This window comes from Schistocerca piceifrons, chromosome 7, assembly GCF_021461385.2.
Source record: "Schistocerca piceifrons isolate TAMUIC-IGC-003096 chromosome 7, iqSchPice1.1, whole genome shotgun sequence".
Classification (NCBI taxonomy): Eukaryota; Metazoa; Arthropoda; class Insecta; order Orthoptera; family Acrididae; genus Schistocerca; species Schistocerca piceifrons.
The window spans coordinates 357,301,681-357,316,954 of NC_060144.1; positions in this window are offsets into that span (position 1 = coordinate 357,301,681).

Here is a 15,274-nt window from a genome sequence, read left to right on the forward strand (position 1 = left end):
CCTCCACGGTGACGTGAAGAATGTGTAGCTTGTATTCAGTTTCCATCCAGGTCCTCTGCAGCATGTCCAGAGGGGTGGTAGCGATGAGTTCCCAGAGAAAAGAAGTTGGATGTTGTGATGCCAAGAGAACGTGGAGAACGAATCACGGGTCCATCACGTCCAATATAACGTCCTGGAAATGCTAGATTAAGAGTTTACCCAACATCCAACGACCTGTGAGGTGGCGCACCATCTTGTTGAAACAAAATGTTTGGTTTCAGGTCTTCGGCCTTGCGGAAAAGCTAACATCTCCAACATGTCTAGGTATGTTGTTGCTGTCACAACCTCCTCACCAAAGAAGACCAGTCCATTTATCACATCGCACATGAAGCCGCACCAAACATTCACTTTCCGTCCCTCTCGCACCACATTTGAAATAATTTGAAATAAGTGGCTCACTCGCACAATTATAGTTGCTGGTGACTTCAATCTACCCTCGATATGTTGGCAAAAATTAATGTTTAAAGTGGGTGATAGGTATAAAACGTCGTCCAAAATCGTACTGAATGCTTTCTCAGAAAATTATTTTGAACAATTAGTTCAGGAGCCCATTCGAAATATATATCGTTGCGAAAACGCTCTTGAACTCTTAACAACAAATAATCCTGAGTAAACAGGCAGCGTCATGACGGATGCAGGGATTAGTGTCCACAAGGCAGTTGAAGCGAGACTGAATACCGTAACATCCAAACCCACCCAAAGTAAACGCAGTATACATCTACTTAATAAAGCAAACAGAAATTCGCTAGAAGCCTTTCTAAAAGATAGGCTTCACTCCTTCCAATCTGACTATGAAAGCGTAAACCTGATGCGCTTTCAGTTCAGGGGAATAGTATCGCTGGCAATTGGGATATTTTTTCGAAATAAATTAAGAAGAGATGGTACTGATCTCCCACGGTACATGAAACAGATCACAACACTAAACGGGAGAAACATGCCAAGTATAAAAGAACGAAAAACCCTCAAGACTGAGAAAATTTTATAGACGCTCGAAATAGAGAGTGATATTCAATGCGAGGTGCTTTTAATAGTTTTCACATCGAAAATCTGTTTCTAAACCTGGAAGAAAACCCAAAGAGCTTCTGGTCGTGTTTGAAGAATACCAGCGGCAAGGCACAATCAATACCTTCAGTGTGCGAAAAATGGAAATGTTCCTGATGAGAGTGCCAATAAACCAGAGTTACTAAACACGCTTTTCTGAAATTTTTTCACCGGAGAAGAAGAAGAAGAAGAAGAAGTAAGTATTCCAGAATTCGGGTCAAGAACAACTGCCAACTTGAGTACTTAGAAGCAGATATCCTCGGTGCAGCGAAACAGGTTAATCAATAAAGTAGGCCTCCGGTCTAGATTGTACCACTTACGCTTTTTTCAGAGTATGCTGATACAGCAGCTCCATATTTAGAAATCATATACAATCACTCGCTCGTCGAAAGATCCGTACTTAAAGATTAGAAAATAATTACAGGCCCACATCACTAAAGTCGATTTGCAGATGATTCGAACATATACCGAGTTCGAACACTATGAGTTGCCTCGAAGAGAAAAATTTATGAACAAACATCCAATACGGATTTAGAAAATGTCGTGGTCGTCCTCGTGAAAGACACCTGTGTTTTTATTCTCACGAAGTAATGAGTACTGTTGACAGGGCACGTCAAATTGAATCTATATTTTTTAGATTTCCACAAGGCTTCTGGCAGCGTTCCTCACAAGCGACTTCTAATTAAACTGTGTGCCTGTCTCGTCTCAGTTCCTGATTTCCTGTCAGAATAGTCACAGTTCATAGTAATTGATGGAAAGTCATCTAGTAAAGAGTAAATGAAATCTGACGTTCCGGAAGGAAGTATTGTAGGCCATCTGCTGTTCCTGATGTAAATTAATGATTCTGGAGACAATCTGAGTAGCCCTGTTAGATTGTTTGTAGACGGTGCTGTCAGTTACTGTCTTGTAAAGTCACCAGGTGTTTAAAACCAGTTGAAAAATGATTTAGACAAGATATCTGTGTGGTGAGAACAATGCCTAATAACTTTAAATAATAAAACGTTTGAAGACATCCACATGAGTTTTAAATGGATTCCGCTAAATTTCTATTACACTACAAGTCACACAAACCTGAACACTGCAAATTAAACTGATCGCTTTGGGATTACAGTTACGAATAACTTAAATTGGAACGACCGCAAAACATTGCTAGGAAAGCAAACCAAAGACTGTGATTTACTGGCAGAACATTTAGAAAGTGCAACAGGTCTACTAAAGAGACCGCCTACACTACGTTTGCCCACCCTCTTCTGGAGTACTGCTACGGAGTGTGGAATCTGCACCAAATAGGGTTGACGGACGACATCGAAAAAGTTCAAGGAAGGGCAGCTCGTTTTGTATTATCGCGAAATGGAGTGGCATGTATATGAACTGGGGTGGCAATTATTGAAACAAAGGCGTTTTTCGTTGCGGTAGGATCATACGTACATTAATGATCCTCAGTCCACTTCATAAATAACAGAAAAAAAGGTAGCGAGAATGAGCAACAAAGAAGCTAGAAAAGGAAATAAGTTAAATACTTAACTAATAAAGTAGCAGACCAAATTAACCGGCAAGCTTAATGTTTCTTTAATTACCTGGATATATATATATATTTAAAATAAACTTCTTTGCTTTTCCTGTAGTATTTGTCGCTTCTGCTCTTAATTGTGTCGGGAATAAGTGCGTTCCTTTCAGCATTTTGTAATCACGCTTGCGTGTAAGTTTTCTCTTCAGCCACAGCTGTATTAACTTATTTGGTACGTTAAATGAAGTAGCTACTGCATTCTGTATTATCTTTTCCCCACTTTGATGAAACGTTTTGGCTCAAAATACAGAGAGCAAAATTGCACGTTATTTCGTACGTATATGACGTCGTTTTGAGAAACGTCTTCTCGTTTACCAATTGCTAAGCATATCCTGTTTCTAGAAAATAATGTCTATCTTCCTCAAATGTCTGTAAGTTGCAAGAGTATCATAAATAAACAGTGTTGTAATAAGAGGTTTTATACCTCTCACGATTATTTTAAAAACTTAAGTATGACGAATATGATACCTTCTTTTCGTAGTCCATGTAATTTACACTCAGTTGACAAAGCCGTCGGACAGCGTTATGTCCATACGCAGTTGGCGGTAGTATCACGTACACAAGGGCTGTGAGTTGGCGGAGCTGTCATTTGTACTTGGGTGATTCATGAGAAGCTTTCTGACGTAATTACGGCCGCACGACGGGACTTAATAGACTTTGAACGAGGAATGGTAGTTGGAGCTAGGCGCATGGGACAGTCAATTTCGGAAATCGTTTGGGAATTCGATATTCAAAGATCCACAGTGTTAAGAGCGTGCCGAGAATATAAAATTTCAGGCATTATCCCTCGCCACGGACAACGCAGTGATCGACGGCCTCCATTTAACAACCGAGAAAAGCGGCATTTGCGTAGAGTTGTCAGTGCTAACAGACAGGCAAACCTGCGTGAAATAAGCGCAAAAATCAGTGTGGGACGTACGACGAACGTATCCGTTAGGACAGTGCGGCGAAACGTAACGTTAATGTGCGATGGCAGTAGACGACCGACGCAAGTGCCTTTACTAACATCATGACGTCGTCTGCAGCGTCTGTCTTGGGCTCGTGATGATATGGATTGGACCCTAGACGACTGGAAAACCGTTTCCTGGTCAGGTGAGTTCAGATTCCAGTTGGTAAGAGCGGACGGTAGGGTTACAGTGTGGCGCAAACCCCACAAAGTCATGAGCCTTGCTAACGAGGAACTATGCAAGTTGGTGGTGGCTCCAAAATTGTGTGGGATGTGTTTACATGGAATGGACTGGGTCCTTCGGTCTAACTGAACCCATCATTGACTGGGAATGTTTATGGTCGGCTGCTTGGTGACCATTTGGAGCCGTTCATGGACTTCATGTTTCCAACAACGATGGAGTTTTTGTGGATGACAATGTGACCGGGCCACGATTGTTCACGGTTGGTTCGAGGAACATTATGGACAATTCGAGCGAATGATTTGCCTACCCAAGCTGCTCGACATGAATCCCATTGAACATTTATGGGACTGAATCGACTGCTTAGTTCAAGCACAAAACTCAGCACCGGCATCACTTTGTCAATTATGGACGGATATAGAGATGGAATGGCTCAACATCAGTTCTGCAGGGGACTTCCAACAACTTGTTATGTCCATGCCACGTCGAGTTGCTGCACTATGCCTGGAAAAAGGAGGTCCAATGCGGTGTCAGGAGGTATCCCATGACCTCTGTTGCCTCAGTGTATTGCGCGACATACTATCCTTCTCGTGAAAAAGCTGTTTTATATATCAAAACAAAAGATTCTCTTCGCTTTCATCTGACACCACATTCAATAGTGTTGCTCATTGACCGCTTGGCAGGCTATTGTCGCTACGTACAACAAAACTCAGCGGAAGTGTCACTATTGTATGTGTTAAATTGCGGAATTTCTGCTTTAAAAAATTTTCATCTGGAAAATAAAAAAAATTCTTCACCTTTCCTGAAGTGTAGGAATTTTTTCTATTATGTCCTCCATTGCCTCTATTTTCTATGTCTAGTAATATTTGATCTGAAAATTCCTGGTGGTTTAAAACTGTGTGGTCGGCCGCAGTGGCCGAGCGGTTCTAGGCGCTACAGTCTGGAACCGTGCGACAGCTGCGGTCGCAGGTTAGAATCCTGCCTCGAGCATGGATGTGTGTGACGTCCTTACGTTAGTTAGGTTTAAGTAGTTCTAGGGGACTGATGACCTCAGAAGTTAAGTCCCATAGTGCTCAGAACCATTTTTGAAAACTGTGTGCCAGAACGGGACTCGAACCTGCCCTTCACGAAAAAGTGGTATATCGGCTGAGCTGTCCAAGTACGATTCACGGCATACCTTCACAGTTAAACTTCCGCTAGTAACTCACCTTCTATCTCACAAATTTGACTGAAGTTCTGTTGTATACCTTCCGGGACTAGCAATCTGGGTAGACAGGTCCAATACAAGGTTCCAATTAACCAAGAAATCTCATATCGGCGCATGCTCAGGTGCAGAGTGAATTCTTCAACATTTGATCTTTCCCCCTGTTTATTTGTCAACAAATTATTATTTTCACTGTGGATCTATAGTTTACTTACTCATTACTATTTAACAAAAATAATTAATAAATCTTACAGGATGGTTTTACTTGTCTGAAGATGCGTCATTGAAAACACTTCAGATATTGTCAGATAACATTTTTTATTATGGTTTAACTTTCATTCTCTCGATTTCCGTTGCTGAATTTGGAAGTTGCGAGAGGGTGCAAGACTCAGACGGGCTAGCAAAAACGAGGTTGTCCTGGTTGCACAAAATTCAGCTACGAACAACTGAAATTTATGAATGGTGATAACGATGAAGTTCTTGGACCGTGATGTTAACAATGGTTCAGTGCTGTTCAATCCTAGCAGCACGCAAGCAAGGATGAAAAATTAGAAATTAATGTTTAATTAGTGCCATGTACAAGCACCTTTTGAAAAGAACCACTGCAGCAGCCTTCCTTGAGCTATTCACGGAACCCACGGAAAGCCTTCATCTCTGTTCGTAGACCTTATTTTGAATATCTATTCTCACGAATAGGAGTCAGCTGTCTTTACAACTGTTCAACGTCGCTCTAATCACAACGCAGTCATTGTTTGTGAACTGGAAAAAATAATGACCAACAGGAAACTGATTCATTGTATTTCTAAGCATTTCAGTTGTTAACCTGGTTATATTTCGAGCCTTTAATTTAAAATTGCGGGTGCCAAAATTTTTTTCCTTACATTTGTTATTTATATCAGGACCCACTAACTGGAATTTTAAAAAAAAGTAACTTTTTGTAACAATTCTAAGATTTATCACATAAACTTAGGTCGTAAATTAACAAATGCGCGCTCTTCTTATAGCATTTAGTTTAGATTTTTTCTAAATAAACATTAAAAAACTATTACACGACTCTCCACAAGGCAATACATCTCAGTTTTTCTTTTTCATTCAATGTATTTCTCGTATCGAAACATTCTGTAAGAATAATCCTCTAGCAAGGAAAATACTCACTCCCTTGTTACCCACTTTCTGCAACAGAAATCCTTACGGAGTTCTTCGCCATGTTATGCAACATATCACTACAAGCCTCTGTAAAGTAGAGCAGCTGACATATCATTATATATACTTTCCGGGACATGGTGTACTCCATATCTCGAGATGCTCTGATCATGGAGTTCACCTTTGTTTTGTAGTGGGTCATTCATCTCTTTCTCTTCTATCTCAAAATATACCAAAGTTTTTTTTTAATTGTTGAAGATTTTCATCTTGCATTGTGGGTTAACAAACATACCTATCTATATCTTTAAGATAGATAACTGCACACCCTTTGCATGTTAGTCATTGCCTTTCCGAATTGTTTCATCAAGTCAAGTTTGGAGTGAAATGGTGGAAGAAGTACGTTTTGAAGTGGTAGCGCACTATCTAGATGCACTTTTATTTTCGTCCACTTTCTATCACCAATCACGCAGTCCCATTTTTTTTATCACGGACTCTGAGTTTCCATTCACAAAGGACTGTGTTTACTTCACGTAGCTTTGTTGTGCCTCCAATATCATAGACATTATTCTGAGGCCACCATATGCTTTACATTTAATTTTTCCAATTAATTTAGCGTACATTGTACGATTCTTAACACTTAATCGAAGACGACGTACGTAAATGTGAACGAGGATATTTCGTTTCCATAGTGAAGCAAAACCCCTGTACGTAATGTTTCCGGACCATTTAAATACGTTTGGATGGAGTTGAGCCGAAGTCATGCAATATTTTTTGAAAGAGTAAACCACCACATGACGGCATATTATTATATTTATCTTTTGTAGTGTCCAGATTTCGGTTTTTATGTCATTATCAAGCACAGCGCTAAAAGTTGTTCGGCCATTATTAAGTTATAGCTTAACAAATACGATTTCATAACGGTCTAACAACATCTAACATTATACTTTGCTAATGGTAAAAAACCGAAATACGGACAGTGCAAATGCCAAATATAATAATACACAATCAAATGGCGGTTTGCTCTTTAAAAGAATTCCGAAATTGGTAAGCTACACATTCCTGTTAACATTGCAGTACGGTAACCAGAGTCACCCACCTCAATACGAGAAATAACGCTTTAGCAATAATAATAGTAACAGATAATTGTCATCGTCACTCTTAGAAATAGTAATAGGAGAACGCTGGTAATATAAAATAAAAAAATAATAAACAAAATAAAACCGCTTCATTTCTTCACGAGATGTCTCAGCGTCACATCTCCAGATATTAAAAAGCTTAGGCATGCAAATAGAATTAGACATCAAAAATGAACATGAAGCTCGGCGTGTTCCGTTCTGTGTGTGTTTTTTAGATCTAAAAGCCTTCTGACGATGACGGATTCCTACTGGAATTAGTTTGGCTAAAATGACTAATTTTTACTTGGTTCAGTGCGACTGAGCGTGAGGCAATTCACTGAACCGGATAGCGCTGACAATGTGAGCTGTCCACACAGACCACAATTTACATCTGAATACAGCACCGGAGCCTCCGAACTGTGCGGAATATCCATTGTGCTGCACTCCTCTTCCGGGTTATTGGTTAATTACGTAGAATTTAATTTAGCGCTACAGAGACAGAAAATAGCTCCGTATTTTTGTATATATTGAATGCGCTATGAGCTCTCGATCATATAAAGGTTTGTGTCAGCATTTCACATTAAGTTGTCGCGATGTCCGTCTGTTGTCCACAGCGCAGAAATAAATGCTAACACCACGTAACTTGGCAGCCGTTTTTCAGTTTCTATATCACATCAACGTTCACTGGTTAGAAATATTTCAGATTAAGCTGTAACGAATGGGCCAGACATAGATAAGGTTGACTCTGCATACCGTTTACATCTACACGACTGCACCACAGTTCACGCTAAGGTGCTTGGCAGAAGGTTCACAGAACCTATTTCATACTATTCCTCGACATTTGCGCTCTCTAATAGCACTTGTGAGGAATGAAAACCTAAATCTTTACGTATGAGCTCTGATTTATTTTATTACTATGGTTATTTCTCCCTACACAAGTTGGAGATAAGAAAATGCATAAAATAAGGTATTAAGAGTGTATCAAAAAGGATCATCTGATTTAAAAAAAAGTCACAACTGTTATTTTATTTGAGATATGTGGGTGAACATTGTACTGTTGGAATGTGAAAACTCTCGAGTTTTACAAGGTTCCCGCTAGGTAGCAGCACAACGTGCACCCACTTCAGTTCTAGTAAAAATGGTGTCGGGACAACACAAAGCCTTTTGTGTTCTACGTTTTGCGGGTCAGTAGTAACTGTTCAGCGTGACTTTCGCACTAGGTGTGGTGTGGATCCTCCTACAGCACAGAAAATTAGACAACGGCATGAACAGTTCCGACAAACAGGCTGTTTGTGTAAAGGCAAATCGCGTGGGCGTCCCCAAGTGTCTTATACAGACGTCGAACGCATCCGCAATAGTTTCAGAAGGAGTCAGCAGAAATCCGTTCGCCGTACAGCTCGACAGCTAGCGTGTGTTGGGTCGTCGTTTACATATGAAACCATCCAAAATTTAGCTACTGCAGGCTCTTCGTGAAGGTGACAAACAACAAGGTGGATTCTCATAGTTAAGTTATTGGCAACATGGAGGATAGCAGTTTTCTTCCATGGTTAGTGTTTAGTGACTAGGCAACATTCTATTTAAATGGAAAGGTGAATCGTCATAATGTGAGAATAATGGGTACGGAACAACCATATGAAGTTGTGCAACGTGAGAGACATTCTCCAAAATTTAATCTTTTTTGTGCAGTTTCACGGTAAAAGGTGTATGGTCGATTTTTATTTGTATATAACACTGTTACAGGAAACACATATTCGATATGCTTAAGAAATTTTTCCCCACAGCTTGAGACTGATTCGAACGACTTCATTTACCAACATGATGGGGCACCGCCACACTGGCATCTAGAAGTGCGGGAATTTTTAAATCAAAGGATTACTGAGCGATGGATCGGTCGCACTGAAGCAAATGATTCAGCGTTGCATTATTGGCCTCCAAGGTCACCGGACATGAATGTACATGATTATTTATTGTGGGATTTTATAAAATACTCTGTTTATGTGCCTCTGTTACCAACAACAATGAATGAACTGAGACCCCACATAAGAGCAGCTGTGTAAGCCGTAACTCAAGACATGATCGCTGCAGTGTGGGAACAATTTGAATACCACCTCTCAAGGGGAGCATATTGAATTCCTGTGAAAAGGTAGGAAAAAAGGTTTTTGAGTTTCCTGTTCATCAAAAACAAAATTCGTTGTACATGTTTATTAGTTTCAGAAATATAGACGTTCCAAAGCGGATGATTCTTTTTGATACACTCTGTATTTTCACATTCTGACTAGGAAGTTGGTGACTGAAATTTCGTCAAAAAAATCTCGCCACAACGAAAGCGCCTTTGTTTTAATGATTTCCCCTCCCCCCCCCCACTCGCTTATCATATTCTGACATTCTCTCTTCTATTTCCTGATAATAGAAAACGAGCTTCCGACCTTTGAATTTTTCAACATCGTCCGTCAATCGTATCTGGTCAAGAACCCGTACCGCAAAGCAATACTCTGGCAAAGGACGGACAAACGTAATTAGGCAGTCTCTTTGCGTAAGTCTTCTGCCAATAAAACACAGTCTCTGGTTCGCTTGTTCCACTTCATCTTCTGTGTGACAGATGAAATTTAAGTTGTTCGTAATTGGAATCCCTAGGTATTGAAGTGAATCGACGACCTTTACATCTGTGTGATTTAACGTATAATCGAAATTAAGGGAATTATTTTTTTAGTAGTCATGTGGAGCACTTGATATTTTTTATTGTTTAGGGTTAATTGCCACTTTTCGCACAATGCAGACATGTTATTTTAAGTATTCTGAAATTCGTTTTGATTTTCTGATTTTATTAGACGGTAAGCGACAGCATCATTTATAAAATTCTGTAAGAGGACAACTCAGACTGTCTCCTGAAACCCTTAAACAGATTAACGAGAGGAGAGGGCCTATAATACGATCCTTGGGGAACTCCAGATAACACTTCTGTTTCACTAGATGAGTACGCTGTCAATTACGACGAATTTTTTTGATGGAAAAATACGAATCTGTCGCATAATTGAGACAATACACCTTAGGCCGGCAACAGAACTAGAAGCTGCGTTTGACAAACGGTGTCAAAAGCTTTCTGGAAATCTAGAAATATAAACTCGACATGAGATACATTGGCGTAGCATTCATTGTTACTACTGCATAAAGAACCATTTGTGTGTCACGTGAACGATATTTCCTGAATCCAAGCTCGTTAACTGTCAATGGCTCAATTATTTTTCGGGATATATTTTCTGTGTACTGTATAGTATAATAAAAACCAAGTGCAGCGAAATACTGAAATGACAATGTACAACAGATATATTCAGCTCATCCCTGAACTTGCATTTCCGACAACACGTAAATATCGTAATATTGTAATCTAACAAAGACAGTAGACACTGGTCACCAATTTCACAGACTAAATCACTATCAAGAGCTGAATAAAGTACTTACTATACTGTAAGTACAACAATATGATAGACCGCAGGTAAGACATAGATTACTGTAAAGAGTTCACTCATACTCAAAATGAAATCACTACAGTGATCGTAAGCCTTCTAGATATACCATATTTGCTCCGCCATCTGTCACATTATTAACTGACAAATCAGTACATATGACTAGCGCGACAGAGATCACAAAATAAATAATTCTTTATTTAAGGCAACCGGTTTCGACAGAATGTGCTGTGACCTTCAGATTTTAAATAATCTTTCTGATATGAAACGTGTTTATTGTACGTTGGATTCACGCCAAAGGTGTCACGTGGATAAAAGTCAGCATATGTTAACTTGGCACGAGGTCCAACGTAAAATGAACCCGTTTCATAATAAGAAGCTTTTTTTAAGACCTGATGGTCATAGAAAAGTCTGTCGAAACAGGTCGTCTTAAATGAAGAAATATTTATGCGATCTAGGGCATTGAATGTTTTAGCAAGTTAAAGAGAACGGTCTTCGGGCTCCTCAAAATGAGAAAATTCAAACTACCGCATGAAATTCTTGCTCGTGAAAATGAACTGTTAATGTCTAACAACTATAGAAGCATGTCTGTGCAAAAACTGTCTCCATAGAGGCGAGCACAATGAAAAGAGTAAAATCACGCACTGTGAATCTCACAAGACACTATAAATGTCATATCTGACCGAGTTAACCAGGTGAGCAAAATAAAACTGCCCTTGAAGTATTTACAATAAGACTGACACCGACGGACCCTTGTTAATGAAACCAAAACAGTCTCTGATAGAAAATACTTGTTTATTCTCTGAGCATTATGGGACTTAACTTCTGAGGTCATCAGTCCCCTAGAACGTAGAACTACTTAAACCTAACTAACCTAAGGACATCACACACATGTATGCCCGAGGCAGGATTCGAACCTGCGACATGAGCGGTCGCGCGGTTCCAGACTGCAGCGTTTAGAACCCTCGGCCACTCTGGCCGGCTCATGAGGTAACAGAGTAAGGAAATAAAATATGTAGCCACAAATGATAAAAAATCATAATTCATAATGTAGGTATTCTAACTAGGAACACAAGGAATCACTTAGTCATAAGGGAGGTACAATTTATTGAGTCATGGAGTGATATTAGCAAGAATGCAATGAAAGTAGTTAACACGTCTCAAATACATTTGACAACCCAACGCCCATGCATGCACTTATACAGGCGTTGTCACTTTAATGCTCTCATGGTCGCTAATTTGTGGTCTGCTTGTAGTTAGTGTTTGTAATGTGTTTAAGTATAATTATATGGCGCTATTTGCCTCATATTGTGTCTATATTTCCTTTGGATGTATTAATTTTATATATTTAGTCTTCTTGTCTCCTTTTGTCTATTTTTTATGTAATGCGTTTGACACGAATGAAAAATAAAAAAGCCCCTTTTACACGATCGACTTTGTCTCAATTGGCTACTCGTCTGCAGCGCCTCTGTCATTTTAGTCGCATGTTGAGTCTCGTCTGTTTTGAGTGGTCATTTTCGTTAACACGTCAGCGCCAAAACACCCGGTGTTGTGAGAACTATCTGCTATGCAGTTTCGCATCTTAATGGACAAAGTAAGGATATGAGAGACTATTCTTTTTAGGGTAAATATAGATATACTAACAAACGCAGGAACAAACAATGAGAATAGAATTTATTAACGACAAAAGCAGAATTTATAATGGAAGTTATTGGCAAAGGTCGTGTAGTAAATTCTCTTTATTCCCGACAACTGAATGAACAGGAAAAGTGTCATCCAAATATTTTGTAAATTGGAGGTGGAGGGGAGGGGGGAAGGAAAAGAAAGGGAAAGGATTACTGATATCAGCTGCATCGGGGTATTATGCGGAATCAGCGGCGACGAGAGAAAATGTGTGCGCGACTGGGACTCGAACTTGGGATTTCCTATTCACTAGACACGTGCGTTAACCACCGCCCCACCCGCCACACAGTGCTTATCTCAACTCTGCAGACTATGTCGACACGCCTCACAGCTGGACCACATTCCCACCTAGCGTCAACTATAGGCCGTCCCTGTCCAATTCTTCCATGCTCGCTACTCTGACTCCCGCAGGAAGATGGATCGATTGTCCATCTAGCGAAACAATTAGATGAGTGTGCGGTGTCTGTTCTTTCGGACCTCTCCAAAACAACACACACCACGCATTCGTATCATCCAAACCTCTCAGAACATATACATTTATTTGCTCGAGAAAATGTCTGCTTACAAACACAGAAAACAATACGTAGAACCCAGTAAAGATAGCACCTTCCTGCTTGATCGTTTGTGTTTTTGCGAGCTGGCAAATAATAACAAAAATTATTTTCTTCGTCCAATAATTATTAATTTCTCATAGTTGCAATAAATTTAAGTAAAAAAAGTATTTACGTTCTTATTTGTGCATAGTGTAGGTTTCGTCTCTGTAAAATTAAATGCTTTTTGGGTTCACATATTTCATCTGTCCTGTAGGAGACCAATAGTAGATAGGAAAAATGTCAGAATCTTGTGTAACTTTTCAGCATGCCATGAAAACAAAACAAACAACATAACAAAGATTAAGGAGACACGAAAACACAAAATCCATTTCTATAATAGAAGTGAGTTCGACCAGAATAGATTATAACTTCCGATGTTAGCAGACGCCGCCATAGTCCATTGTCTATGGGCATGCTTAGCGTGCAGCATACTCAGAAATTTAGGACTTCGCACTCTACCCAATCTACAGTTCATTAACGTCATATGAACACTCGCGTCGTCGCTGGTTGCTGATTTACACGAGGGTACGAAAGGCGCAAGCACTTAGAGTAGTCAATTTTGACCAGAAAGTCGCTTTTGTAAAACGGGCTCTAGATGTCACTCGTGTAGTGCTGCGCGCACACCGCGAAATTCGTGAAGGCGGTCGGTGACCGGGCTGCCCCTAGCGGCTACCTCGGGTAGTTGAGGGCGCGCTATTTGAATGTTGGTGCGAACTACACTTACCGTAGTGGCCCCGATTTATGTCCGTTGTGGGTGATAGGTATAATAACCCGCTGGTTACTGCCCTCCTTCCTTGCTGTGGGGAAAGACCAGGCGTCGCCATCCACCATTCTGTGACTGAAGAGACGTCCACGGATTCCATGGTAGTCCTGGGAGTGGCAACCGAAGGTGCTAGAAGTTCCTGATCCGCCCAGACCGTCGCGTACACTCGAAAGTGAGTGGGACGAGGGCATCCACACCGCGGCCAGACCCCTTGACGATCGGTGGAAAGGATCGGCCGCAGGAGGCGGGGAGCCATCTGGACGCCAGAGTCCATGACCAAGGGGACCACCACAGACAGCAACGACAGCAGAGTAGAGGCTCTAGCGAGGGAGACTGGGCTTCCATTCCCGCTGATACTTGCGCCTCCTCAGCACGGTGGGAAGCACCGGCACTTGCTGCAGGAAGCAAACCTGCAACTCTAGACCACCGAGGCAGGCGGTCGCGACCAGGTCTGTTGGAACCACTGTGCGGCCAGGGCCAACAAAGTAGCAGGTATCGCGCCCACGGCCTGCACCCATCTTTGGACACAGCTAGTTCTGCTGGCGTGCCATGAGTCGAGTTTTACTGTGAACCATGACGTTGCAGTGACCACTCTGGCTGTGGACGATGGGCAGAATCCTGTGAGATCGTCGTCAAACGCCCTGGCCCAGACTAGTGTTCTGGGTGCAAACGTCGACACACCAGTGCAGGTGGAAGACGCCTGCCAGGTATCAAAATGTTGAGCAACATCGGCAGTTACAGACCCTTTAGGATCTCGGCGAGGCTTTTGGCCCCTGTTGGCGTCATACTATAAGAGCTTATAAAATATGAGAGCCTGCCTGGCCGGTGGCGTCCAAAATGTGATGTACGTCTTTGTAGGCCTTACTCTTTCAAAAGATACCTTACTCAGTGCAATAATGTGCGTACAAGTTTTTATCTGGAATAAAAACATGATTCAATAACATATTTCATATGTCTGCTAATTTAATATTTCATAATAAGATTAGATAAACCAGATTTCAAAATTTCGAATGAAACGTCATATACATTTATTGTATCCACGTTACAAAACTATGATTGGCTACAAACCGCAGTCCAATTACCACATCCAATGTGAGTGAAGCGAGTCTCGAATGTGCCAACGGTGCTCTCAGACATAACAGTTCAGATCTTAAAATTACAGATGTGTGATTATACATATTAAAATAAATGTACAAAATTTATTTCTGTAAAAGCGAATACAAAAGAAACTATAAAAGTACATTTGAGATAATCATATTCATAGCCAAAGACAAATGTAGTGTCCGCTCTTAGTGGGTCATTATTTACTGGACAGATGGCCTGTGCTAAGTAGGCCACATAAGTCACGCCCGAGGAAGGGAGGAGCATGTCACTTGTGACACGATTCCACACCCTCAGAACCTGTGAGTACAGGACACATTAGTTCTACTTTATCACTTTATTTAACGTCTCATAAATAGCAAATGCCCTAAATAGGAATTTTTGTGAATCATATTACATCCTGTGCTAGAGTCAAGAAGTGGGCTCGCTGACAC